At 41.7% G+C, this 25,413-nt stretch overlaps 1 long non-coding RNA gene across 2 annotated transcripts in view; it reads right to left on the bottom strand.

Moving 5' to 3' along the window:
- LOC109146088 overlaps positions 1-25,413 on the bottom strand; it is a 37,075-nt gene that overhangs the window by 9,745 nt on the left and 1,917 nt on the right. For both annotated transcript variants that reach the window (XR_002047884.3, XR_002047883.3), the window contains exon 2: positions 24,487-24,584. This is a non-coding gene — a long non-coding RNA (uncharacterized LOC109146088). The remainder of the gene's footprint in view (positions 1-24,486; positions 24,585-25,413) is intronic.

Raw genomic sequence — 25,413 nt, 5'->3', positions numbered from 1 at the left:
TACAATTTATGGAAAAGTCTGTATGGGGGCTCTGGGGGGTGGTTTTAGTCTTTTGCACATGTGCATTACTTTACAGTCATTGTTGTTGAGTTTTATTGTCCATTTTATTGCTTGGTCAGTCAACATCATGCAATCCTTCTGCAGATGTTCACAGTAGCTAGAGCTGAAGGCCACACATGATCCCAGTATCCAGAAATCAATGCATCACCTGAAGACTCCACTATGTCACTTTTAACCTTTTTCATGTCATTTATTGGTATGCTAAAGAATAAAGATCCCAACACTGAACCTGAGAGGATGGTGATAACTGCCACTGGGAAAACTGTGTTTAGTTCAGTGTTCTCTTTCCTGCTTCTTAAACCATCATCAGTCCTTGAGGGAATCTTTCCTTCCAATCTGAGAGGGCTGAAGATCTTTCAGTAAGGAGCGCTGTTGCCACCATTTTTGGAAGATGGCAAACTTATCACTTGAGCATTGATTGTGTCCATGTGATGGACGACATGGACGTCTTCCCTGGACAAAATGAATGGGGATACATAGATCAAACAGATCATATTTACTATTTGCTCTCTTCTTCGGTGGGGAATTTCTTCTGTGATTTCCACCAGTGGCAGGGAGGTCTTGTTTAAAGTTGGTGCCACACTACCACCTTTCATTCCTCTAGAATTTTGTCGGTGCTAAACTATAGATCACAAGTCATGGCAGCTCCACAGCTGAAGTGCTTTAAGCTCTTGAATAAATATCATCTGATCTGGGTAGTTTTTCACTAGTTCAGTTTCTCAAGTTGCTCCAAGTCATCCACTATTGATTTATTAGGCTGAGGCAGATCTTCCTGGTGAAGAATGCCCCCATTGTAGGAAATTCATGGACACTTTTAGCGCCATTAGATGCTTCTGAAAATCTCTGAGGTTCTTTTGTAGCTTAGCAATATGTCCAATCACAAATATTAAATACATAGTCATTGTCGTAAGCAAAAATAAAAAAAGTCCCTGTGAATTTTTTTAGTGTTTGTGTGTGTGAAGTAAGAACTTGGAAATAGTGGAGATCAACAGGGGCATGTGCTAGGCATGCCCAGAAACCTGGGCTGGTTACACTGCAGCCTGACATCTGCAAGCAGCTGAGCAGCAGGAACCAGCCTGACTTGCAGCCTGACCTTCCCAAGCCAGGGGGGATCTCCCATCTGGGGAGGGAAGTCAAGAAGACAGTACAAGGAGGGACAGTGGTGGGACAGCACAAGGGCATGAAATAATAAGTTGGTTCTTCAATAGAAGCCACTCTGCAGACCCACTCTGGGGTGTTGTTTGCTCTGTCCCACCCCTGACATTTGACTCAGGTCACTGCGTCTTTTTTCTTTTTTATCATGCATTCTAGAACAAGAAGTTGAGGCTTCATTTTGTCCTCTAATGTGGGGGATCTGTTAATCCATTGCTTTTCCTATTTCACATGTTCTCCCTGTTGGGTGCCCTAGCCTTGGCCACTCCCTCGGTTTCTCTCTATTTGTTCTGTACCCCAACCCCGCCCAGGGACCGCCCCTGGGCCCCTGACAAAACCACCCTGCACCCAGATGACGCTGTCTCTCTACCTGTGAACATCACAGGGACAAGATGTAATTAAAGCCATCTGACACCCTCATGAGAGACCCTTCTCTGCCTCCTTTACCACCACTGCGCTGTAACGCTGCTGGCTGCCGGAGCCAGATCGCGGGGCTGTCCCAGATGGGCTCCGGGATGCGCCTGGTTGCACGGCCCTAGGAAACCCTCACTGAGCTCTCAGGGAGCTGCAGCCTGCTAGGCAGAGTCCAGCAGTTACAACACTCTAATGTTCTGAGTCTTGATATACACTTTGATTGTGTATTCAACTGGTGTTTTTCATGGAACTATCACAGAATCACAGAATGGTGTAGGTTGGAAGGCATCTTCAAGATCATCTAGTTCCAACCTCTCACGTTTTTTTTTTTTTCCTGAACTGCAATATAGACACAATATAGACAGAAGTTTGATATAATGGCCTGGTTTTTTTATTAAAATTTCCCTTTATGGAATGGTTATGAGACAGTTCACAATACGACCATTAGATTACCTACCTAGTAATTTATTTATTTTTTTAAACTAATCTGAAATTTGGACCCTAAATGCCTATTTGGATTTACAGCAAGTCTACATGACATGAAAAGTGATGCACATATACCAGCTTCTGTTGCCTTTCAGCCTTTTTACTGTTACTCAAAGCCCTTTTCTTGTACTCTAACAGACAGATGCTCTTTTGTTTTACCTGTTTCTGAAAGAAGAACAGGAACTATTTCATTACTCCCCCTAGCCTAGGTCAGGTGCTGTGAGTGGTCAGCTATCCAGACATTCAGCATGCCAAGGAAGGTAGGACACATTCCCCAGACAGATAATTTCAGGGCCAGGAGACTTGTACCCCTTGGGTTTGAGCTGCTGTTCCTGAGGCTGGCAGGAACCTTTCTTCTTAGATTGATGGTGGGTACCCAGAATCACAGGCAGCCTCTCAGCATCAGTTATTTTGTTCTGATAAAGCTAAACAGGAATGTCACTTTGATTTGTTAGTTAATTGTCAGCATTTCACTTTTTTTCCTTGGAACTTTTTTGAGCCTTGGCTCCTACTGACTTACAGAAACTGCTTACTCACTCGTTTCTCTCCTAGATGTCTTCCAATCAGGAACATAATGAATATCAGCCAACGTCATTGTGACAGTATTGCAGATAGCTCCAAATATTGCCAAACTGCCACACCATATATTAAGGTTTCATTGTGGAAAGCAGAATTTGATGAGAATAGCACTTTAACAGTGGGAATGATTTGTCATTGGAATGATTTATCTGTTGATTTGAGTGGATACCCTGTAAACCAGAAATATTAAAATCAAGGGCACAGAGATTTTTGTAAGGATGTACATGCTTCAGCCTCAACAAAAACTGTTACAGAAGAGAGTGATGGTAGGAATCCGATGATATTATGACATTTTTCTCTTTTTTTTCCTCTTAAAACTATATAAATTCTGTCTCTTGGACTCGAAATCTTCTCTTTCTGAATTATTTACCAGTTTATATTTTTATCATCTTTCTTCACCTCTTCACTACAATAGTAATAGAATAAGTAAACAAAAGTTTTGGGCTTCTATTGCTGGAGGGAGGAAAAAACCCCAGACTTCAAGTCACAGTCAGCATCCCCTCTTTTTTCACCTCCTTGTGGTCACCACTGAGAACAGATCTATTCCTCTGCCTCTTCCTAGGTATGTGCTGAGCTCAGAAATTCCACATCTCATTGCTGTCTCTCGAGAGAATTGTCATATGCCAAAGTCCACAGTGGAAAGGACTGGATTTTCACTGTGTTGGGTATTTTTAGTGTCTGGCAGGATTGGTAGAAAGGGTAGCAAAGTAAACAAAATTAGTATGAACCTCAAGGTGGAAATAGCTCATCCAGCAGACTGAACACCTTTGCTATTAGGGTTTTCTTCCTCTTCAAGTCTGTTTCAGTTGTAGCCAAAGATGCTCAAATTCAAATGCTCAGACAATTTTACAAATTAATCTGTGGCCCGTTCTGTGATGCACTGAAGGAAATGCTAGTTCCAGTTCAATTCCTAGGAAAAAGTACACACTGCCTCACACTGCCTGCTCTCACAGCTGGTTGTCACCCTTATCTCTGATTTCTTCCAACCCACTCAACTCCTGCTGTTCCATGGAAAGCTTTGCTTTCATACTTTGCTTTCATTTCTTGAAGGTGATCTTTATAAGTGTTTACTTAAATGAACAAGATACTGCTTTTTCACTTGTTCTGTGTTTCTCATACCATTAAATAAGTCCTTTTCCATTAATTCTATGATTCCAGTGATCAGCTCTTTGCCTCCCAGAGTAACACAGCTCCTGGAAGGCTGCACACAGCATGGCAAATACCAGCTTCATGTATTAGCTTGATCCTAGCTCAAGCAAAGTTCTTACCAGGCTTTTGTACAGAATTGTGGTTTTCACCGTTTGCCATCACTTGATTGCTCTAATTGAGATTATATCCCTAAAACTTTACTGTTTCCACCCAGTTTTCCTGCTCAGAATGCAAGATTTAATCACCATGTTCAGTGTTAAAGAACATGTTGACTCCCTTACCCTTTTAGTCCAGGAAACTAATCATAGGATGCATCAGCCTAAAGTTCCAGCGGCAATGAATGTTTTCTCACATGAATAAAAAATGAGGAAGTGTGTGCTTGCACGTTTTCAACAGCACATTTTCAGGTGGTTTCCAACAGCCTCTGTCTCTAACCAGCTGTTTTCTCTGTTCCCTTCTCATGGCTTCTGCAGCAAACATGTTATTCAGAAGATTAACATTTTGATGAGGGAAAATGGAAAGTCCCCAAACCACTTTTTTCCTGCAGCCTGCATGACTGGCTGGGGAACATAAGATGTGCCTACTCGACAGCTTAGTGGAAAGGGGTAGAGCCAGCCAATTTATTTTCCTCTGACAGCTGAAAACCTCTAGTTTCTCTCCCTTTCCTGCCTTCCTTTCCTCTACTTCTGATTGCAGGGGTCACTGCAGACTAGTTCCCCCTGGTTGCAAGCAGCTGTGCTGTTAATTACTTTATTGGCCATCGAAGACCCCAGCAGGTAATATTTTTGCTTGATTTCCCATCTCTTCTTTATGTTCCTCCTTATCTCTGCAGTGGGAACAACTTTCCCAATGCAAGAGGTGGATGCTTAAAATAATAATGTATTTAATTGCAAAGGAATGTTTGAAGGGAAACAAAGTGCACTGTTCTCAGACATGCTTTGGTACTTCCATTTAATTACAGCCTGCAGGAAGGCATTGCTTCATCTACTGCCACTACAAAGCACCATAGTCACAGGGTGGGATTACTCTGTCCCCTGGAAATGTCTGTTTTGTGTTGTCTTCCATCTCCTTTTATAGAGCCACATTTTATAGGGTTATACTGTTATAAAGTCAAATATTATAGGCTTGTTATAGGGAGAGGTTCATGAATTATAGAAGATGTATGATATAAAAGCAGATATAAACCAAGATTATTATTTTGAGGCATTCATTCATTTGAATGGTTCTCATAAAGCACGGTAATGTCAGAGATTACACTAAACACCCCTTCATTGTGTGGGTAATCCAAGCACCACCTTAATTTTCTCCCCAGTTCTACTATTTAGGTAGAAAAATCTTGTACCAATGAACAAATACATCCTCTCCAGTAAAGCAGGGGGTGGCTACCCTTGGCCTCCTGGTGGAAGATATCCAGAAACCAGTTAGGAGGCAATAAGGACTTAATTCTCCAGTATTGTTCCTGTGGATCCCCTGCATTTATCAGTAAGTAACTGAGACTATTAACTGAGAGTGGCAGCCTACTTCTTCTGGTACTTTTTAAGGCAAATATCTTTTCAAAGAAACAAAAGGACCACTGAGGAACCTATTAGAACCTCCTGGTATCCCCATGCCCTGCTGAAATAGAGTTAACATTTTCCAGAAGTGATAAAAGGGAAATGAAATTATGTTTGCTGACAATGAATTGGATTTCTTAACGAGACTGTTTAAATGTAACTTTGATTGCACTGAGAAAGATGGTGATAAAGCTTCTTGCAAAATGCATTGGTAATAAATGTTGCTAAAAGTACAGCAAAACATAGAAATAAATTGTCTGGTTGGTGTGGTGTGCCTGTTACCAATAGCTTTTAATAAGATATTAGAGCTAGATAAACATCTGTCATTTTTGGGGCAGGCCAGTAGATCTTGCCTTGGGGCAGATGAATAAACTGGTTATTAGACTGAGGTCCCTCACAGCCCCAATTTTCTGTAATTGCTCACCATCCCAAGGAAAAGGCTTCTGCTCTTGTCACCCAGGTTATGAATGATCAGGGTACTTGGTGCTGTCTTAGATGCCTGGAGCCTTGTTATGTGCCCACATAATGAGTGAGGCAGTGGGGAGGTGAATGTTCTTTCTGCCTTGCTGGTTATTCTGGCTGACACTATTTTACCCTGACAAAACCACTGCATCCTGCCCACAGCAGTGGTCTGAGCCTGGCCTGTGGTGTGGAGTGTTTTCAACGAGCAAGGGAGCTGGGAAGGCAGGAATTCTGTGGGACACCTGTAGAAGCAATTTCACAATGTTTGTTCTGTGGAAGAAAGCCACAAACTCGGGAGAATACATCTGCAGGTGTTGCATCCTGCTGCAATGCTTATTTATCTGGCTGGCAACACAGAAGTGTTCAGAGATTTAAGTTGTGTTTTGAATTCACTTTGAGGGAGATGCCAGAAAGTCAAAGAAAATCTGTTCCTTTCCTGTTTAAAAAAATTCCATAGTCTGTGGAATGTAAAACCACTGGAAACGAAAAAAAAAAATCTTTTAAACAGTTAAAATGTTAAGCAAGTTACATTTTCATAGGATGTTATTTTTTCTTCTATTCTAAAATTACTGATTTTTTTTTTTATTCCCTATACATGCTTGATAGGCCTACTATAAGCTTCTTAAACACATGAAATGTTTTACCTACATATTTCCTGAGGTGAAAAATGGATAGATGCTGTTAGCAGCTGATAAAGAACATCTCACTTAAGGTTCATTTCTATTGTTTGTGTCATCCCAATAAATTGCTTGGCACTTGCTTTAAAGCTTGTACTGGAAGTCAAACTAAGTATAAGTGCAGCAGTAATGGGAAATTATGTTTACTGTTACCTAAAACTTTGCATGACAAGGAATCTACAGCTGGATGGGCTCAAACTAGAAACTTCTTCATTAGATTCTTTTAAATGGAACTTATTTGTGCAAGAAGTGGAATCAAACGAAAATTAATCTTTAAAGTGGTGGGTTTCTTTAGTCTTTAAAATAAAATTGTAGGGTCCAGGATGATTTACCACATAAATAAACTGGATTAGAAAGTATTTTATATTAATTTCTTACATTTACATAGGGCTATTCATCTGGGAAAACAGCATCCTGTGTTGATTTACATCCTACTCTTTTTGCTTATGTACCAAACTCCTAAAATAAGTAGCAGACCAAATGCTTTTTACCACTACAGAAAAGGATTAGAAAGGCAAAGAACTGCCAGGAAAAAATTCCTAGTTACATGGAATTATCAATGGAAATGTTTTCTTAGGACTAACTGAGACCAGTAGGTTTTGGAGAGCTGAAAGTTATTTAAAAGGACCTCTATCCTGACCGGCTCGCAGGTAAATAAGATTTGTCTATTTCTATACTTTTATTCACAGCTGAGCAGGCTTTGTCATAGTGGGGTAAATCATGAGTGTGAAGAGTTTGTGGAAGTATCTCCTAGGAGCAAATTCCAGGAGAGAACACCTAAGGGTTACTAAAACCGCAGGTACAGCTTCCAGTCCCAGTGGGCCTATTTTTGAGAACAGGAAGACTTTAGAGACAAAATATTCCTCAGCATTGGTTTTGGGTTTACAGTAGAGGAATGTTATCAGACTGTCAGAGAGAGGAGAATAAGGTATGTTGGCTGATGTGTATTTCCTGCTGCTGTGGGTGAACCAAGTACAACCACAACCTTCTATGCCAGCTTCTTTTCTGCCTTACAGAAACTGCCTCCGAAACCAGCCATTTCTAGACTAGAAAAACAAGGAAATAGTTGAGGTCTGAAGTTTCTCTGTGCTCTGCTTCCCTTTCACTTTGCCATTCTGGTAACTGCACACGTTGAAGAGACCATACAACCCGCCAAAGAAAGCAGGGAATTATCTTGATGGCAGTGCTGAGATAGTATCTCTAGGGGCACCAGTAGAGGAGCAGAATCAACAAAAAATCATGACAGACTGGATAGGCTTTCTCTATTTAAACCTCATTTTACTAGCAAACATTGAACTTAAATATGAAATATCTCCTTGAAACTAATGTGGAATCCCAAAATGGGACCTTTGTCAACAGAGCTATCCAGGTAAGAAAGCTTTCCAGAGGGTGCAAGTGAGATACCTCATGCAGTGAAACCCAGGAGCTGGTAGCTTCTGACCCTCAGAGGGGAATAACTTTCAACCCGTGCATGAGTCACGGAGACAGGCAGATACAAATACTCTGGTTAGCTCCCTGAGAGATCAGCATTCCCATCAGGCCACCACCCTGCTACATCTTGTACGCATTCTTAGCTCAAAGCAGATAAATAGGTCATTTGGGAAAAATGGACTCCAAAGAATTACAAAACTTCACTGAAGGAAATGCAGTGTCACACTGTTAATTTTCTGATTGCTTTCAAAGATACTGCTCAAAAGTTTGGGTTTACCTTTAAATATGCTGTGTCTATTTCAAAGTAGAAATTCTAAGGTAATGTAATTGCAATCTTGAGAAGGGTTGCACATCCTTTCACAGACAGATGAGTGTAGAGAGCCATTCAGGACAAGAACTGCCTGCTCTTTTTCTGTTGTTCTCTGGAAGAAAATCTTTTTGACTTCTCAGAGTGAAGACCAATGTTCCTGCCAAGGTAGACAGCAGAGAGAAGGAACGGGGAAAGACTGATGGAGTATTCTTCTGTGAATTTCTCATTGTTTCTGTAATCTGCATGTACCTTTGACCTTGTGAGCTTCCAAAGATAGAGATTTCTGCAATGCAGTATGAAGCTCTTCTTTTTTTGTGTTACCAAGAGAAAGAAATTCCTTTAAGGCCTAATGGTAATATTCATGCAGCTCTCCTGTTCATGGCTGTTGTTTAATGACAGATGGAATCAGACATTTGGACACGGCCAGTGGTGAACAGTGACTCATTCTACCTGGTTACCTGAGTTATGTGTCTGAACAACTGAATTATAATACACACAGGGAAGAGAAACTGATGTAAAAGTGGAACAGTACAGTCCCAGGCAGGGGAAAAGAGCAAAGAAATTGCTAAAACAAAAGGAATTGTTTCTCCAGAGTTTTAGCTCCTAGAATCTTTTGTCTGAGTCTGGTTTCCAAACTTCTCAGAGGTTGTTCTGTTATTCCTGCTTGGGTCCCATCACTTGTGCCTAGAGCTGGTCAAACAGGCTTTGACTGTCAGCAGAAGCAGCTGGATGCTCCCACCTCTGCTCTGTTTGCAGGTTACAAGGAACACAGGGAAATGCTCCAAGCTAAAATCATGACAACACTAACAATAGTCCCAGCACATACCTTCCAGATGATTTTATGGGAACCAGCACTTCATGAATGTGAGTAGCACTCAATATCTTTCCTTCCCTCACCACTGCTGCTTCTGCCTTAGGACACATGACTACTTTTTCCTGTCTCATGTGAGGGAATCACATCAGCAGCTCTTCTAAGATATGGTGGCTAAATTAGAGCGACCACCATGGTGTCACCAGAGCTGTAGACTTGCTTGGAAGAGGGGTCTATTGCAGGTCATTGAAATATCTATCTCCCATTTAACATTATATGCATAATATTCACTCGCACATGTGAGATATTGCAGCACTTCTAAGATTAAGAATTCCATGAGGAATACTTTGGAGTTTATCCTCTGGGATTTGTTCTCAGCACTTTACAACTGCTGTAAGTAAAACTGTACAAATAACTAACAAGTTTCACATGGAAATTGAGCTAAGATGTTGTCTTGCTCTTTTCAGTTTTCTCTTTTTCTTTTTATGTTCATATTTCTAGAACCTACAGACAGAAAATGAGATCTCTTTCAAGAAAAGCAGAATGCTGCCTCTATTTTCCAATTTCTCTGTTCTTTGGGGGCAATGAACTGACACTGCAATCAGTCAATACCAAACAAAAGTAAGGTACAGTAACGTGACAGCAACAGTCTCTTGTGCTGTGCAATTTGCTATTAAATCCCTTGGGTGTCAGGCAGATTATCTTAGATAGGCTGGCTTCCATTCCCACTCTTCCTGTATGTCATATTTGCCCTAAAAATATTGTTCCGAAATTTACTGTTGTACAACTGATCATGAGAAATGAGCTTGTCTTTTGCAGGCTTAATACTGCTAATATTTCCCCCTCTTCCTCCTTTATAAACTTTATTTCTTTAAGGGATCTAGTTGACTTTTCACACTCCTCAAAAAATGTGTGGCTATTTCCTGAATGAAATAACCATGGCTTTCCTCCCTGGTAATGGCAAAATCAAACTAAATTTAAGAAAGCCCGCACTTCTAGCTATCCTTAAAGAAGGCTTTCTCTGTACCACATTCATATGCTATTCATGGAGGGTAGTAGAGAAGCGGCGGTCAAAACCCACAGCATCCTTAAGAATCCTTGACTGCAGTTAAACTCCAGGAAAAGTTTTTCATTTACTTTCTCTGAACCAATAATCTTCCAGTCTCATCAATGTTCATTTGTCTTTGCTGAACTGTCTGTAAAGAGAGGTGATTTTCCAGACTTACCTCAGCCTGAGCCATGTAGAAGTTACCGTCTCTTTGAAATATGTTCTGACAGACATGAATTCTAATCAGGCACAGATGATTTTTCATTCACTGAAGACTTGAACCAAAAAGCAAGAGGTGACAAAGCTCAATCCTGCTAATTTTCTTTCCTCACTTTGCTAAACTTAATCAGCAGTTGCTGGCACTGACCGTTCTTCCCTTGACATCAAGAAAAGGATGGTCCTACTGAATTAATCACTTCCAGCTTGATGAGGAGTCAAGCAGTGCTAGTCAAGTGTGGGATGCAGATAAGGACATGCATTCCCACTAATGATCAAACACAGGTGACCCCATTGACACCACTTGTTTGGTGGACAGAACCCAACAACTGAAATGCTGAAGTAGAAATAAAGTGATTGTTAACACTTGTGCAGATCTTTCCCTTCACCTCAGGGAAAGGGGAAAAAACTTTGCAGATGGATACAGAATGAAATTACTTTCTGGACATTATGGGACTTCATTTTGTCAGGCACTTTTTCAAGCCTAAATGGAATGTGTGGTTTTTTTACAAATTTACAGAACTTGGCCCTGTCATGTGTGATGTGATGGATCCAGAAGAGCAGTGTACACTAACATGTCACACATTGGACACATAAAGCCCTTCTGATCTGCAACAAGGAACTGCTGGTGATAGAAAAAAACACTTGTGCTACACAGTTTGGAGATGTTTTAATGTAACCTTATAATCAGAGTTAGTCTTACTTTCTGAAAAAGATATTTAGAACAACATATAAAACCTGGAATTCTGACATCGTCCTTTATTCATAAGAGATTCATTCTGAAGTTAGCATGAAGATATCTCATTACTCTTGCCCTGGATGTCTGGCAGCTGCCTAAAAGACCACAAGACCTTGTGATTAGGGAAGTAACAAGGGCAGAAAGAGAGCTGAAACACCTTTGAAATACATTTGCAATCAAAACGGAGCAAAATGTCCCTCAAAGATGGACATGAAGACACCAGGATAATATTTCTTTAAAGTGGTAAACTGGAGAAACAACATTCTTTCATGAAGTTGTATGTGAGTCTTGCACAGATGCTCTCTCCAAATTTGCCCTCCACAAAAGATATAAAACCAAGTTGAATCAGGAGATTTAACTATATTCTGAGTGTTAGTGGGTTTGTTTTTCACCTTAAAATGCGTCTTCAGCTCTGTAAACAAAATGTTGACATTCTGACCTCATAGTGACAGAAGATCTAAATAAAGACTTCTAGCAGGAAGAAAAATGAAGATAGCAAGCCAAGGCACATTAGTATTAGTATTAGTATTAGTATTAGTATTATTTTAGCAATTAGAAAGCATTGCCCATTAAACTCCTATTTTTTTTTTTGGTAGGTATTGCTGCCATGATCCAGGAGGAGTCTTTCTGAGAAGTACTCCTTTGTTGCAGTGGGGATCCTGCAACACGCATATATCAAACCAGGAGTCCCGTGGAAAGGAAATATATATGGACAGACAGATTCTTGCTAGATGTTTCAGAGAGATGTTTATTTCTCCAGCCGCATGGCCGGAGCTCTGCCCAGGAACTGTCCCAGTCACGGGACCAAGGGTCCTTCTGCCCGCGCAGGGAACACAAACCAACCAATGGGAACGAGGCTGAGCAGGGGCAGGGAAACCCCGTGTCTGTGCCCTCAGGGCCCCTCTGCCAGGGCTACACGGCGGGGGAGGGAACCCAACACCTCACCCGTTTTATTTTAATAAAAGGAGAATGAAAACAACTGGATAAACATAACAAGAACAGTTTCAAAACAAAACAAGCCACCCTCCTGAGTCTTTAAATGTCCAATCAGATTCTGTGGAACATCTTAGGGCTGACAGAAGGGAGACAGGACTCTCTGAGCATGCTTTGTGGGGAAACTGAGGCAGGAGAGGGTTTAACTTCTTCCCTCCCCCTTTTCATCCCCCACTCGGCATTGGAAAGGGATTTTTGGGGAAACAATTGGCAAAAGCATGGTTTTGTGAGGGAAACCATGGGTGAAAAAACGGATTGGGAATACACTGGGGGTAATAGGACATAGGGTAAAAGGGAAAGGTGGGATTAGGAAAGGGAAACTGTAGGGGGGGCTTACAATGGAGATATTGTCTAACATGACTACGATTTTTTGCATATATACTGCCTTTTACAGAAACACCACCAGGCCCAGTGACCTGCGATGCTTGTAACCCTTTTCTCCCTAGTACAATATTAAATTCCACCACCTCTCCATCTCCCAAGCTTGGGATGCATTTTTCAGGGTTATTGTTTTTAATAGCAGTTCTATGCACGAATATGTCTTGCTGGTTGTCACACCTTGTTATAAAACCATAATTTTGCTTAACATTATACCATTTTACTATCCCTAAGGTCTTAGTTACTATGATTTTTTCCTTTTTCCGAGTGGCTGCTGTTTTCTGTCTCGCTGCGTCTTTGCTCTCTCCTTTGGTCGCTCCCGTGTTGGAATTGTCGGGGCTGCTGGTGCCTGCGCGCTCTTCCCGGGGTCGCGTTCGGGGCCGCGCGGGCCGGGCCGGGCCGCGCCGCTCAGTTCTCCGTGCGTCGCCTCCTCTGGTCGCAGCTTCGCTGCCGCTGCCGGGCGCTGTACCCACGTCTCGGCCGGGCCCCCGAGCGATGACTCCCCCGCGCTCCGCTCCAGCGCGTGTTTCGGCTGGGCGCGGCTCCGCTCCACCGCCATCGCCGCCCGCCGCCGCCCGCGCGCCGCCTCTCTCGGCCGGGCGTTCACGGGGCTCGCTCCACCACGCGCTGCGCTGGGCCGGGCAGGCACCGCCGGGTCCCGCCGCTCCCGCCGCGCCTCGCTCCGCCACCGACACTGCGGCTCGCGTGGCTCCGCCCTCGCATGGGAACTGCCTCGCTGCTGCTCGGAGAGCGCTCGGTGCACGTGGCCTGGGCCGCACGGTCCCTGCGCCAGGCTTCCCTTCGCCAAGACACAGCTGACATTGTTCAACAGTCTCGGTAACTAAATAATATTCACGAAAATATTCTTCCATCGGCATATATTTTGACTCCAGTATTAACTGTGTCCAAACGGTTTTCCAAAAGCCCTTGGTAAGAATTAAATCCCAAGAAACATAGAAAAAGTTCTTAAACAACCATGCCAGGAAGTGTTTCAGTTCTTTCTGAGCTTGAATCAAGCTAAAATTTACAAATCGTTGTTCAAGAATCATTTTAAGTTTAAGATAAATGTCCATATGCGGCTCTGAGAGCCAAGAGTCTTCCCACCGTTCCTCCATAGTTTAGATACGGAATAGCAAAGCAAAACCAAGAAGAGGAATCCAAAGTTTCCAGGGTTTACTCACACAAATCAGTTGCTTAGGGATCGGGGATCGTTCTGCTCTCAATTCTCCACCATTTGTTGCAGTGGGGATCCTGCAACACGCATATATCAAACCAGGAGTCCCGTGGAAAGGAAATATATATGGACAGACAGATTCTTGCTAGATGTTTCAGAGATGTTTATTTCTCCAGCCGCATGGCCGGAGCTCTGCCCAGGAACTGTTCCAGTCACGGGACCAAGGGTCCTTCTGCCCGCGCAGGGAACACAAACCAACCAATGGGAACGAGGCTGAGCAGGGGCAGGGAAACCCCGTGTCTGTGCCCTCAGGGCCCCTCTCCCAGGGCTACACGGCAGGGGAGGGACCCCAACACTCCTTGTAACCATTCCACCTAGAAGCGAGGGAGACAAAGCTACCACTGACTGCAGGAGTGATCCTTATGGATGTGTCATGGTTCTGTCGGGTCCAGACATCTTTTGTGGGATCTCATTTAAGCTGTTTACAGCATAGACACTTATGTCTGGGCTCTTTATCTAACTACCCTGAGAGGTCAAGGGAGACAAAAAGGCACTGACTAATTCACTTAAACTCAAGGAGACACTTAAGGTGATCAAGACTATCTGCTCACTAAAAACATCAAATTCTGTCCAGCAAGCATGAAAAGAGTTCGGGGGGAATACCTGGCAGGCATTTAGATCTAAGCAAAATTAATCTCACCCTTTTCTTCAGCAGGTGTTGCATAAATTAATAGATCACAGACACAGGAATAAGCAGATCATGTCCCCCATATGCCTCCAAATATGCTTGTGTGACAAAACAGTGAAATACTATTCCATCACTCCAGTAGCTCTCTACATTTACACCAAAAGCCCCTATCTGCTGATGCAGCCATAAAACAGCTTACTGCTGCTGCAGAGGGGAGGTCAACATTGCTGGGTGTTTGTTGGCTGCTGTACTCTTTGTTTGTGGCAACAAACCAAATGGAGCACAGAAACCCAACAGGCTTTTTTGGCTTGCAGTCAAACTGTGAAACAGTCCCATCAGCTGGGCTGTAGCCAACACTGCTTCTCATGTCAGGTATCCAGGGAAGAAATCAGTCAAGCCTGCAATTTCTGTCTGTCCCATTCCCACCTTCTCAGACTAAGCCAGGCATTTTAAATTCATCACTCTCCTTCAGACACCTTTCCTCCCCTGCTTGTGTTTTTTCCCCCTCATATAAATATATATGCATATGTCCTTTGTCAAACATAGCAATCTGAGTATTATTACCCTAGAAATTATATCAAGAACTATATAAAAAATCCATTTCCTTTACGCTCTCCTTGCAATTATGGTCCAACTGCTTTAATAAACAGAAAAATCATTCCTTCCACACATCATTACTATTGAAAAGATTAAAACAGTCTGGCTATCATAAAGAAAGAAAAATAGCAGCCCACACACAGAGGAGCGACTTCTACGTGTAACCATCCAACCCAAATTCCAGGACATGGCCCCTCCTTGGTAAGAAATGTCTCAGGATGCTGCTTCCTTCCCTCTGCCCAAGCAGCTCTGGAGGTGCTGAAGAAAGAGGAAGGAAAGGCAAAAATATGTAACTAAAAACCAGCCTGCAACCTGTCTGTAGCCCAGGAAAATCAATCAGTCTCTAAACTGATTTCCAAAACAAGAGAAGAGGCTGGGAAGGGCCAGTACTTCAACGTCTGAGCCATTCTTTGTTCAGCTTTGCCTGTGTTATTGCACATAAGAATGTGTTATGATTTGCACTGAGGAGTGTTAGTTTATTATCCCAAAAAATGTGCTGGACAGCTTCATCACACAGACAAGAGATTAATTTCACTGGTGCCTACTTTGTGTGAGGCAAGTTTTAAGAGAAGCCTATTGCTTCCTGTACTTTTGATGAAAGTACATTTAGGCTGTTTTCTCTTAACTTGGGTCTTATTTGATAAGTTCTGTGTCCTTATTGTAGCATTTAACTGCCCATAAAATTGTACTCAGGGAAGAGCTGTTACAAACATTGCATCGTAACCACCCCTGGATTGTTCAGTGCTCGGTACAGTGTGGTCACTTTCCTGATTGAGGCCTCAGTGCTCTATTGCCGTGCAAATTATGTTAGAATGAAAATAGGAAATGGGAGAAGTGTTTCTCATTGATTATGAAGTTGAAGCTGTTTTATAAACAATACAGGATAGTTTACCTTGTGACTCACGCAGCTGTACAATTCAATAACACCTATCTTATCCATAATGCTATAATCAAGTCCCACTGTTTTTCTTGAGGCTGCTGCATCTTTGTGTGCATCCACATTGCAGTGGAAACACTCATTTGCTAAAATAACCCTAGGTGTGTCATCCAGAGCTATGTCCTTGGCAATCTCATGTTACTGTTGAAAGCTCTGAGTCTCTTCTGGCTGTCTTTGATTTCGCTCTGTGTGTCCCTTAGGACAACTTCCAGGGAGGTTGCTGGCAAACCAGCTCCAGCTGCACTATCCAGACACCCCAGGCTGCACACAGAGGGCTCTTCACGTCTGCACATTGGACCTTTGCTGGCCCAAGTGAAAGCCACACAAGCCCCACTTGTCAGGAACTCTGCGTTGTCCCTTTTTCTCTTCTTCACTTCTTAAAAGCAGCAAGATAGTGTAAAGAGATGGAATTTTTCTTCTGACCTCTTTTGGATATCAAGGCCAGCCCTCATATCCTCAGGGAATAGACAAGCATGTGGGCTGAACATGCTGCTTGACACAATTTGTCTTAACAAAAACACTTGACTTATAAAAGTAAACACTTGCAAGAAACTGTGCCAGCTATAATTCCATCACTCCACTGGCCCTATTAAGCACTTTAATAAAAAAAATTGTCTCCCATTACTGCACAGAGCTCTGTTTTTATAGCTTATGCTACTGTCCCAGTGTAGTCACAAAACCTGCCGTGTTAGGAAATCCAGCTCTCACTGCCTTGGGATAGGCGAGGCCAAGTTAGACTAGGCCAAGTTAGGCTAGGCTGGAAGGGAAGTCGCAAGGCCACTTGATTGAGTTTGTAGCTTCTTTTGACTTGGAGCTTTGAGGGCTTCTCTTTTCAGCATGTTGGTAACTTGACACCTTTTTCTGTATTTAGAATGGTTTTGGGAAATGAAGATGTGCCACAAAGCTTAAGCTGGAGGCTTGGGTCCTCTGATTAAGCATCAGATTTGTTTACTCCCTTTTGATGGCAAAGTCTCTTATTGTGGGTGAGGTTGCCTATGTCAGAAAGGATTTGGTTTAAATTTTATATCCCAGGGTAAATAGCAATTACTTCAGAGACAATAACTACACAAAGCTGTGTTTTCATCACTCTGCAAGTGTAATTATGCCAGACTGATATGAGAAACAGGCACAAGAATTGGATCATTCAGAATTTAAGCTGATTGTTCGTCACTGAAATGGTGAAAAGCACCACTGATTATGATAAAAGATGTTCAATATTCGTACTTCCAGAGGAGGGAAAAATATTTTCCACTGAGCTATTTCTGGGACAATGGTAATTTTTCCATCAATAATGCTTTGAATAATACTTCTATACAGTTCTTTGTGTTAAAGTTGTTTAAATATCTTACCTTATATTTCTATATGAAAATTTGTTAACTTTTAAAATAGAGCTTACACGCTGAATTTCCTGGGTCTAAGGAGAATGACAACAATAATGCAATGATTTATTTCTCAGCTCTTGGGTACCAGCCTACACATTCAGCTCTAAATTAAATGTTCTTCCTTTATTTTTTAAATATAAAATGTTCATATTTTAGCAACCAGAAAAACTCCATTAGGTAAGACTACACGGCATAAAGGAGGTCAAAAGAGTCCATATTCCAGAGAATTCTGTGCTTTAAAAACTTCACTGCTCCTACTGTAGTTCTACCTTATGCAACCAAATACCAGTTACATGAAAAATTGTGATAACATTGCAAAAGCTGCCAGAGCTCTGAGATGAGCTTTTGTACCAATAACAATGAACAACACTGACAATGAGCAACACTATTTTTTTTTTCTGTTAGAGAAAAAAGAGCAACTCAGCACAGCTAACTTTGGAAAGAACAAGCTGCCACTGTGCTCATCTTGGAGCAATTTAAAGGTGTGTATGAGTTAGATGCCTGAAGTGGCCACCTAAAAACACAGACTAGACAAGAATAAGGGAATAAAGGTAGGTATTTATTTGAAACGTCCTCAAAGGTACCCCCTGGGGAGCCAGAGGCTATTGCCGAGATGGACACCAAGATGGACGACAGGTCACGAGTTCTTCACACTTTTATAGGCTTGGTTCATTTGCATATCAGGGTTAATTCTCCAATTAAAGCTTCAGTTAATGATATAATTTCCCCAAGCTTGCCCCCCTTTAGAAGCTTTTGGTTTATACTTTTTGGGCCTGGGATGGTCTGGGTGTTCTTGGAGAGCAGGCCCAGAGAGGCTTTGTTATGTCTACCTAGCACGGGAGAGCAGAAATTAACAGGCTACAAGGAACTTCAGAGTTACACACTAGGCAGTACAGGATTTGAAAAATATAAAAGGTAAAACCTAAGGCATCAAGTTCACTCTGCCCTGGTCTAGGAGAAACAGGAAAGAAGTTTATGAGCCTTGTTTCTTAGGGTCTGCCTGAAGTTGTTCCACCTAGAAGACAGAGGGAAGATGTGGTCTGAAAGGTCACCAATAGCAGAGGAATGACCTGTAGAGGGATGGTGAAGTTTTGTTATGGAGAAATCTCGGCATATCAGCGAATGATTCACTATTAAACTGATGTTGTCTTACCTTCAGCCTCTGCAAGAGCTGAGAACAGGGCAGAATGCCTCTGGAAATGGTAACTCATCAGCATGCCTAACACCTGGAATGGTTGCCTGTCACCTGGAAATTTTTCTGTTTAAATCTATGGACTTTGAGTGAAAACTTCCAAGATATTTCCAAGACTCTCCCTCTGAATTTCCCTCCATCAATGTCCATAGGACAGGTTTTCCCTGCCTTTCTGATGTTCCACTGGTCTGACATGCACTTTGTCGGACCCTGAGCCCTGCTAGAAACTTGAGGTGATAAGAAAAAAACCCCAAAACAATAAAAGAAGCATTAAAACAACAGAGTATTGAACTCCTTTTTAAAACTCTTTGACATGCAGAGGCCTCCCATTTTATATCTAACTCACAGGATAAATTCTGCAGAAATCCAGAGGCTTCATCCCAGAGTAGTCCAGAGTAGTCCAGCACAGACTTAGCACAGAACGTCACTGCATGCACACAGCTGTATGGATTTTTCTGCAGCTGCTCACTCCAGCAGACTGGGTTTGTTGACTGCAGAGCAGGATGGGCAAATTGCTGGGCTGAAATGTGTGCCTGAGATATGAATTAGCATCTCCTGACTACTCGTCTGCAAGGAGCAGGTATTGTCACTAACAGCGAGATATCACTTCGGTCTTCATGGACTTCACCCTTTGTACTAGAGGGAGTTTGCTCAGGCAGGCTTGGAAATGGCAAGTGCAATAAGGCAGTACTCTTTCACCTCCCAAAAGTAAGAAAGAGAGAAAGAAAGGGTTATGGTTGTGCATTCTTCCCTTCTAATTTAAGCCCATTTTGCGAAATTACCATAACGCCTTGGATATGCTGGGCTGCATCTGCTAATTGTTCTCAATTCTACTGCCTTTAAGCAACTGTGCCTTGGTCTGTGGCTCATCTGTTGTACCTTTGTTAGCAGTCTTTCTGGTTCTGTGGCACAATTCATACCTACATCAGCCTATTCACAATTTTCTCTGTGTTTCTCAGTGCTGCTACTTTCATCTTTTGTTATACTGATACAGTAATGATTGCTGCATTTCAAAGTCCTGTGCACTCTTTCTTTTCTGTCAGTCAGACTATCATTCAATTTTTAGGTAGGACAGTAGCAGAGATTAAAATCCAATTATTTTTAAAGATCACTGACAGAGCCAAGCTGTATCCTATCTCCTTTTGGAAGCAGAAGCATGAAGATTATACAACTAAATACTCCAGAAACACACAGAAGAAAAATCTTTCTTTGCTTTTGTGCTCCTTTTGTATGACTTCTCTCTTTCCCGCAGATTAATAACCTAAGTAGACACCCAAAAAATCTCAGCTCCATGACATAGGAAGATCCTCATCAGCACCAACTGAGACCTCATTGAGGCTATTCATTCTCACTTGGGGCTTTGTAGAGAGACATCGCTCTCAGATCTCCTTGTCTTTGTGAACAGCAACGTGTCAGGTAACTCACATTTGATTTTCCCACTGTTACTTTGCTGCAGGCCCTAGCCCAGCTTCCTCCTCTGCTGGTGCTTTCCTGGCAGTTCACAGGTTTGTCTCCATCAGCACAGAGCTGTACATTACAGTCAGGCCAAGATGGACAGCTCTGAGTAATTGTTTCACAGCACTCTTAAATAATTTCAAATCATGTGAAATGATGAAAAGTAATTTCAAACCATGACAGACTTTTTTGGTTTTCTGCAAGTAGACTACCTAGCAAATTTTCCTGTAGGAGTGTTTCTAGTCTCAACAGAGGATGTCTCCAGCACCCGAGAGCATCGAGAGCACCCGTCTGTTCTCAGTGTCTGGATTTGCAAAAGACTTTCTGGGAAGCAGGTCAGAAACTGCCAAAATAATCTGTGCTTTCCAAAATCATGCACCAAGCTGTTTATGCTAGAGAGCAATCAAGCCATCAGCTGGTGGTAGATGGCCTCCCAAATTCCTGAACTGCTGTTTTAGACAGTGCTCCCAGGCACTGTGTTTGCTTCCCACTCTCTTCCCCTTGTTTTTCTTCCCTGGAGGCTTCTGCTGACTCCAAAAGAGCAAATGTCTTGTGTGCAGAAACAACATGCTTGTTTCATGGAAACTATGTCCATGCTGAAGATAATACTCAATGATTTTGCCAGATCAAGACCAAAATACTGAGCACCTTCAAGATCGTCATTGTCCTTGTATAATCCATATGATTGCTGATTAAATCAAGGGTATATTGCAATTATAACAAAGGTTAAAATCTCTGATTTTTGCACAAGGAAACGTGGGAGCTGAACAAGTATATAATAAGCAATGAGGAGTCAGGAATTTCCCTTGGGACTAAGTGCTCAGTTCTAAGAATATCCTTGAAAATTCTGACTTTCAGTTCCAGATTATACATCTCCAAGAAGTGTAAGTGCTGCCTGTCAACACCACAGAGCCAGCAGAAATCCTGTTTTCCCTCCTATCCTATTACTCAGCACAGGGTTAGTCATAACTGCCCAAAATAAATGTAACTTTATAAGACCTTCACTATGCCTTGCTATCCATCTCTCTGGATTATTTAATTATTTCCTTTTCTACCTTACTTGTTCTTCTTTCTGTTTACTGATTTTAAGGGAGTGTCTAGAGCTACAAGTTCATGTAAATTTAAAAAAAAATAAAACACTTCAGGCTCTTCTCTTACGTTTTTAAGTGAATCAGGAAATGCACAGTTATCAAATCTAAAACAATTATCGGAAGCAAAAATCCTTACCAAGACAAAAACCCCCACCCAATTCAAACACTGCATATTATCTCTTGCTAACATCACCATTAATAATCTTTGACCATATTGGCAGAGGAAAGTAAATGGTAAAAACTCTCATCAAAGGACCAGAAGATGAAAAATAAAATCCTGGAGGTTAAACCTAGACTTTTCAGGAAGGATGTCAAAGGCAAACTGCAGTAGCTGGTCTCTTTGCTCTACTGTGTGCTCTGCAAGAGAGCACAATGCCTGACTTCAACTCCATTTCAAAACAAAAAAGACATTGTTATTTCTGTGGAATTTAAAAGACATTTCTTTTACCATAAGAAATATAAGAATGTATTTCTTTTTATATGCAGTTTTGTATGCTCAAAATTACCATGAAAGAGAAATATGTGGGTTTTTTACCATTGTTAGTAATGAAACTTAAAGGTGTTCATTGGACACAGAACTGACATGAGTTTCACAAATGAGAAATTTGCAGGCAGGACATTGACAGATTTTCATATCCCACCTTACAGCAGCAGAGAGAGATAAATTGCTTCATTATCCTGGATATTTCTAATATTAAAAAGCAGAAAAAGCAATAATTTCAAAGCCTGGAGCAACTTTGCCTTTTTCAGCACATGAGATGTTCTCCCTTCCATAAGACTTTCACCGTGGTTTCTGTAATATTGCTAAAGTTTCCCCACTGGGACAGCACAAGTCTGGATTAGCATTTGGGCTGAGGTCTAGATTACTACATTAGGGATGTTTCAGTGCAAAGGATTTGCTGCTACACCAACCCCTTTTTTTTTCTTTCTTTTTGACTGGCTTGGTTGTAGAAATTTAACTTGAAAAAAACCCAACCAAACAAAAACCAACAGCTGGAATATATTCTTGAATATGTAAATTTAATTTAGTTTCACTCCAATCCTAGTCAGAGCAGCTCTCAGAGTGAGGATCTGATGGGAACAATAAGAAGCTGTAGGGGAATGCATATTCCTCAGTCTACAGAGGGACAGAGAAATCGGAAATGTGTACTCTTTAAAGGTAAAACCCACAGAGAGGAGCATTGCCATTTACATTACTGAGGTGCCCTTTAGTTGAGATCCAAATTTATCTTACTGAATTACCATCTTTAGGCAATGTATTCTCTCTGCAGGTTGGAAAGTGCTGTTTTGTATGCCCAATATAATGTTGTTCATTTATTAATATTCATGACAATGTCAAAAAGGGATGGCACTGTTATTTTTTGACACAATTTTAGTCTTCTTCCTGTCATAGTTGGAGTCATACTGGAAAAATTGAGGTGGCACCTGGGTGTGGTTTGTTTTACTCAGTATCCAAATGCCAAATAATAAACTTTGTGTGATATCAACTTTAGGCAGCTCAACTCAGCACAACTGGCTTTTGCAAAAGGTTCTTGAAGCTTCATATCAACACATTTTCCTTCCAGATAAACATAACATTAATGATATCTAGCAACTATCAGTGATGCAGCGTAGTGCTCTAAACATGGATCAGTATTTCAGTGCTGCAGCGACTTTGGATTTGCCTCTGAGGTGATATTGTGACAGTGTGGAACCAGAGCTCTTCCCAGAGCTCCTGTGCTGTCAAGTGGCTACCCATCCACTGCATCCATTCATCTTTTGCTACAGCATTGCCCAAGTGTGCCTACAAATAATTTGTCTGAGTGAATGGTGCCTGCTCTGGAAAAATCAGATAAAATGAGGTTATGCAGTGAGGTCTTCCCAGTTGTAAAATGAAGTCATTAATTTAGTCACCACATTAGATGATATTTTGCACTCTCTGAAATCAAGTTTCTTACCATTTTCTGTCTCAAATGTATTTAATTTAGTACTCTGGATGCTCTACCAAGTTGACAATGCCAATGCATCATTCATGCTTCATGAGCTTCACTTGGGACTGCTTTATTTCCCCAGCTTAGTTGTTTCACTAAGTGCCTTTCTAGTTGCTTCATTAAGTGACTTTCAGATCTCAGCATGGACCTAATTCTCTACCCTGCAAACTGGCCTGAGGTCAAGAAGCTGATCACTCTTTCATGCTTAAGCATTTTGTCTCTAAAGTTCTATCACAAAGAGATTTCCTCATTCTGTTATTAAAAGCAGCAACCTGATCTGGAGGTTGGCTCCCACCAGCTGCAGGGAAATTACCAGGTCCAAAGTCATAGACTTAAGTGATGGCTGCAAGAACTGAAGCCCCTGTATCCAGCCCCACAGTGTTGGATGAAACCCCACAAACCTCTGCTTGGCATCTCTGAGTTGATATAATGAAGTTTTATTATTTGGCATTTGGATACTGAGTAAAACAAGCAAAAAAGTGTCTCGTTATCCTTCCCCACCCTGACAATAATAACCTTGCTCAGGAGGAAGCTTGCTTGTGCTTGAGACACAGGAGACAAAATCTTGCAATCCCATTCATTCTTTTATCTCTCCATGACTTGAATACACTAAAATGCCAAGTGATTAAAATGAGGAGTATGAAGGAAAGATTGTTTAAGGTGACTGAAAAATTATCAACCCCCAACAACTTCTCTTAAATTCTGTCTTAGAAATGGCATCTTATCCTCTCCACAGCCGCAGTTCTCCAGAGCTTGCTGGGAAAAATCATGTAGTAGCAAAAAGGTAACTGAAGCCTTGCAACAGAAGACTGAAACAAAGAGAGACATGGAATTACTCTGATAATTTAGCCATCCAAATACTTAAGACTAAAATACCAACAGGAAAATTCTATAAACCCCTGAGAAAACACAAGTGGTGAGATAGAAGATGACAATTTAGCATGATCAAGGATTAGACTGTTCCCTGGAGCAATCAATGAAGGCCAGAACTTCCCTGTTCTATTGGCTCCCGCCTTACTGGCAGACTTGTGAGGGTGAGAAAGGGATGTTGCATCACTCTTAGGCTGCTCAATGATTATCATTCACCTCAAAAAAATATTCAGGGGGTTGTAGAGTGGTGGCATATAGGTGCCAGAGACTATGAAAACCTGAACTGCCCCCATCATCTTGTCATGTGGCATTGTGCACAATCAGTTGGTGCCTTGGGTGATGCCTTCCAAATTTGTCCTTCAGTAGTGAAGGGCTTGAACAGAAAAGCTCTTCAACATTCCTTCCCTTGGTTTGGCTCAAAAGGTCTTTTTGTATCTCATTCACACACTGCTTTCCGTTGCCTATGGACAGGCTAGACTGGGAATCACTCCTTCCATTCTGGAGGAACTGCTGGTATTTTATCATTTTTTGAAATAACGTCTTGGAAAGCTGACATATTTTGTTTTAACATTTTTTGACTGAAATGAACAATGTTGATGTTCCCAAATTAGAATGTTTGTCTTGCTGAACTCAGTTGAAGTTCCATTTGAAGTCAATTCAAAATGAGCATACCTCTGCCAGTGGTGCAGCAGGCTCCTGGCTTGCCACTTGCTTTGGGATGAAGCTGCAGTGACCTAGGGGAAGTTCAGGGTGGGATAAAGGAGCTTGGCCTGTAATGGAGCATGAGAAATAAGTCATGTGAATTTTGACATAATAAGATTTGAAGGGTTCAAGTAGAACATATTTCTGAATAGGTGATTATGTCCTGCAGTCATTCTGTCTCACAGAAAGGATGTACTGGCATGACAGGGCACAAGAACGGGACATTCCTACCCAGAGAGGAGCAGTGCTGAGTCTCTAACACTGAAAGTGGTTGTGGCAGGTCAGCATGAGTTTTATTTCAAAAGCAATCCACAGCAAACTTTAAGGAAGAGAACACAAGTTCATGGTGTGCAAGAAAAAAAGAAAAGCACCAATCCTGAGCCTGCTTTTCAGTGTCTGTTATTAGGTCTGAGGGCAAAAAACCAGCTTGCAGACAACAGGAGAGTGGCTGACTAGATATCTGCTTCTCCCAGGTCCTTCTCCTTCAGCTTCTGAACAAATTGACTCAACATACTCAGGCACTGGGTAGGGTACTAAAATATTAACTCCCTCTTTCTTGCTCTCCTTCCCCTAAAGGTAATTCCTTCTCACTTGATGTAATTTTCTCTTTTTCCAGGGAAAATTATTCTTTATTGAGACTAAAGGAGGGGAAAGGTGGAATAAAGTGTTAATGTGACTAGAGGGGTTGGGGGATGTAACAGCTCACTTTCTTGAATACTGATGCTATTGTGGGTTCTGTATTTTCTGTGACAGGGCTACTCAGCATGCATGACTTTGGTTAATAACTTGTCCAAATCAGTGTCAAAGACTCAGTACCCTGAGTATGAAATACTCTATTTTTCTCCCATTCCAAATGGAAAAACAGTGTCTGAGATTTCTTGTAGATATTTTCATGCC

This window comes from Corvus cornix, chromosome 1A (assembly GCF_000738735.6).
Source record: "Corvus cornix cornix isolate S_Up_H32 chromosome 1A, ASM73873v5, whole genome shotgun sequence".
Classification (NCBI taxonomy): Eukaryota; Metazoa; Chordata; class Aves; order Passeriformes; family Corvidae; genus Corvus; species Corvus cornix.
Note: the sequence above shows the minus strand (reverse complement) of the source record. Positions and strands in the feature narration are given on the sequence as shown.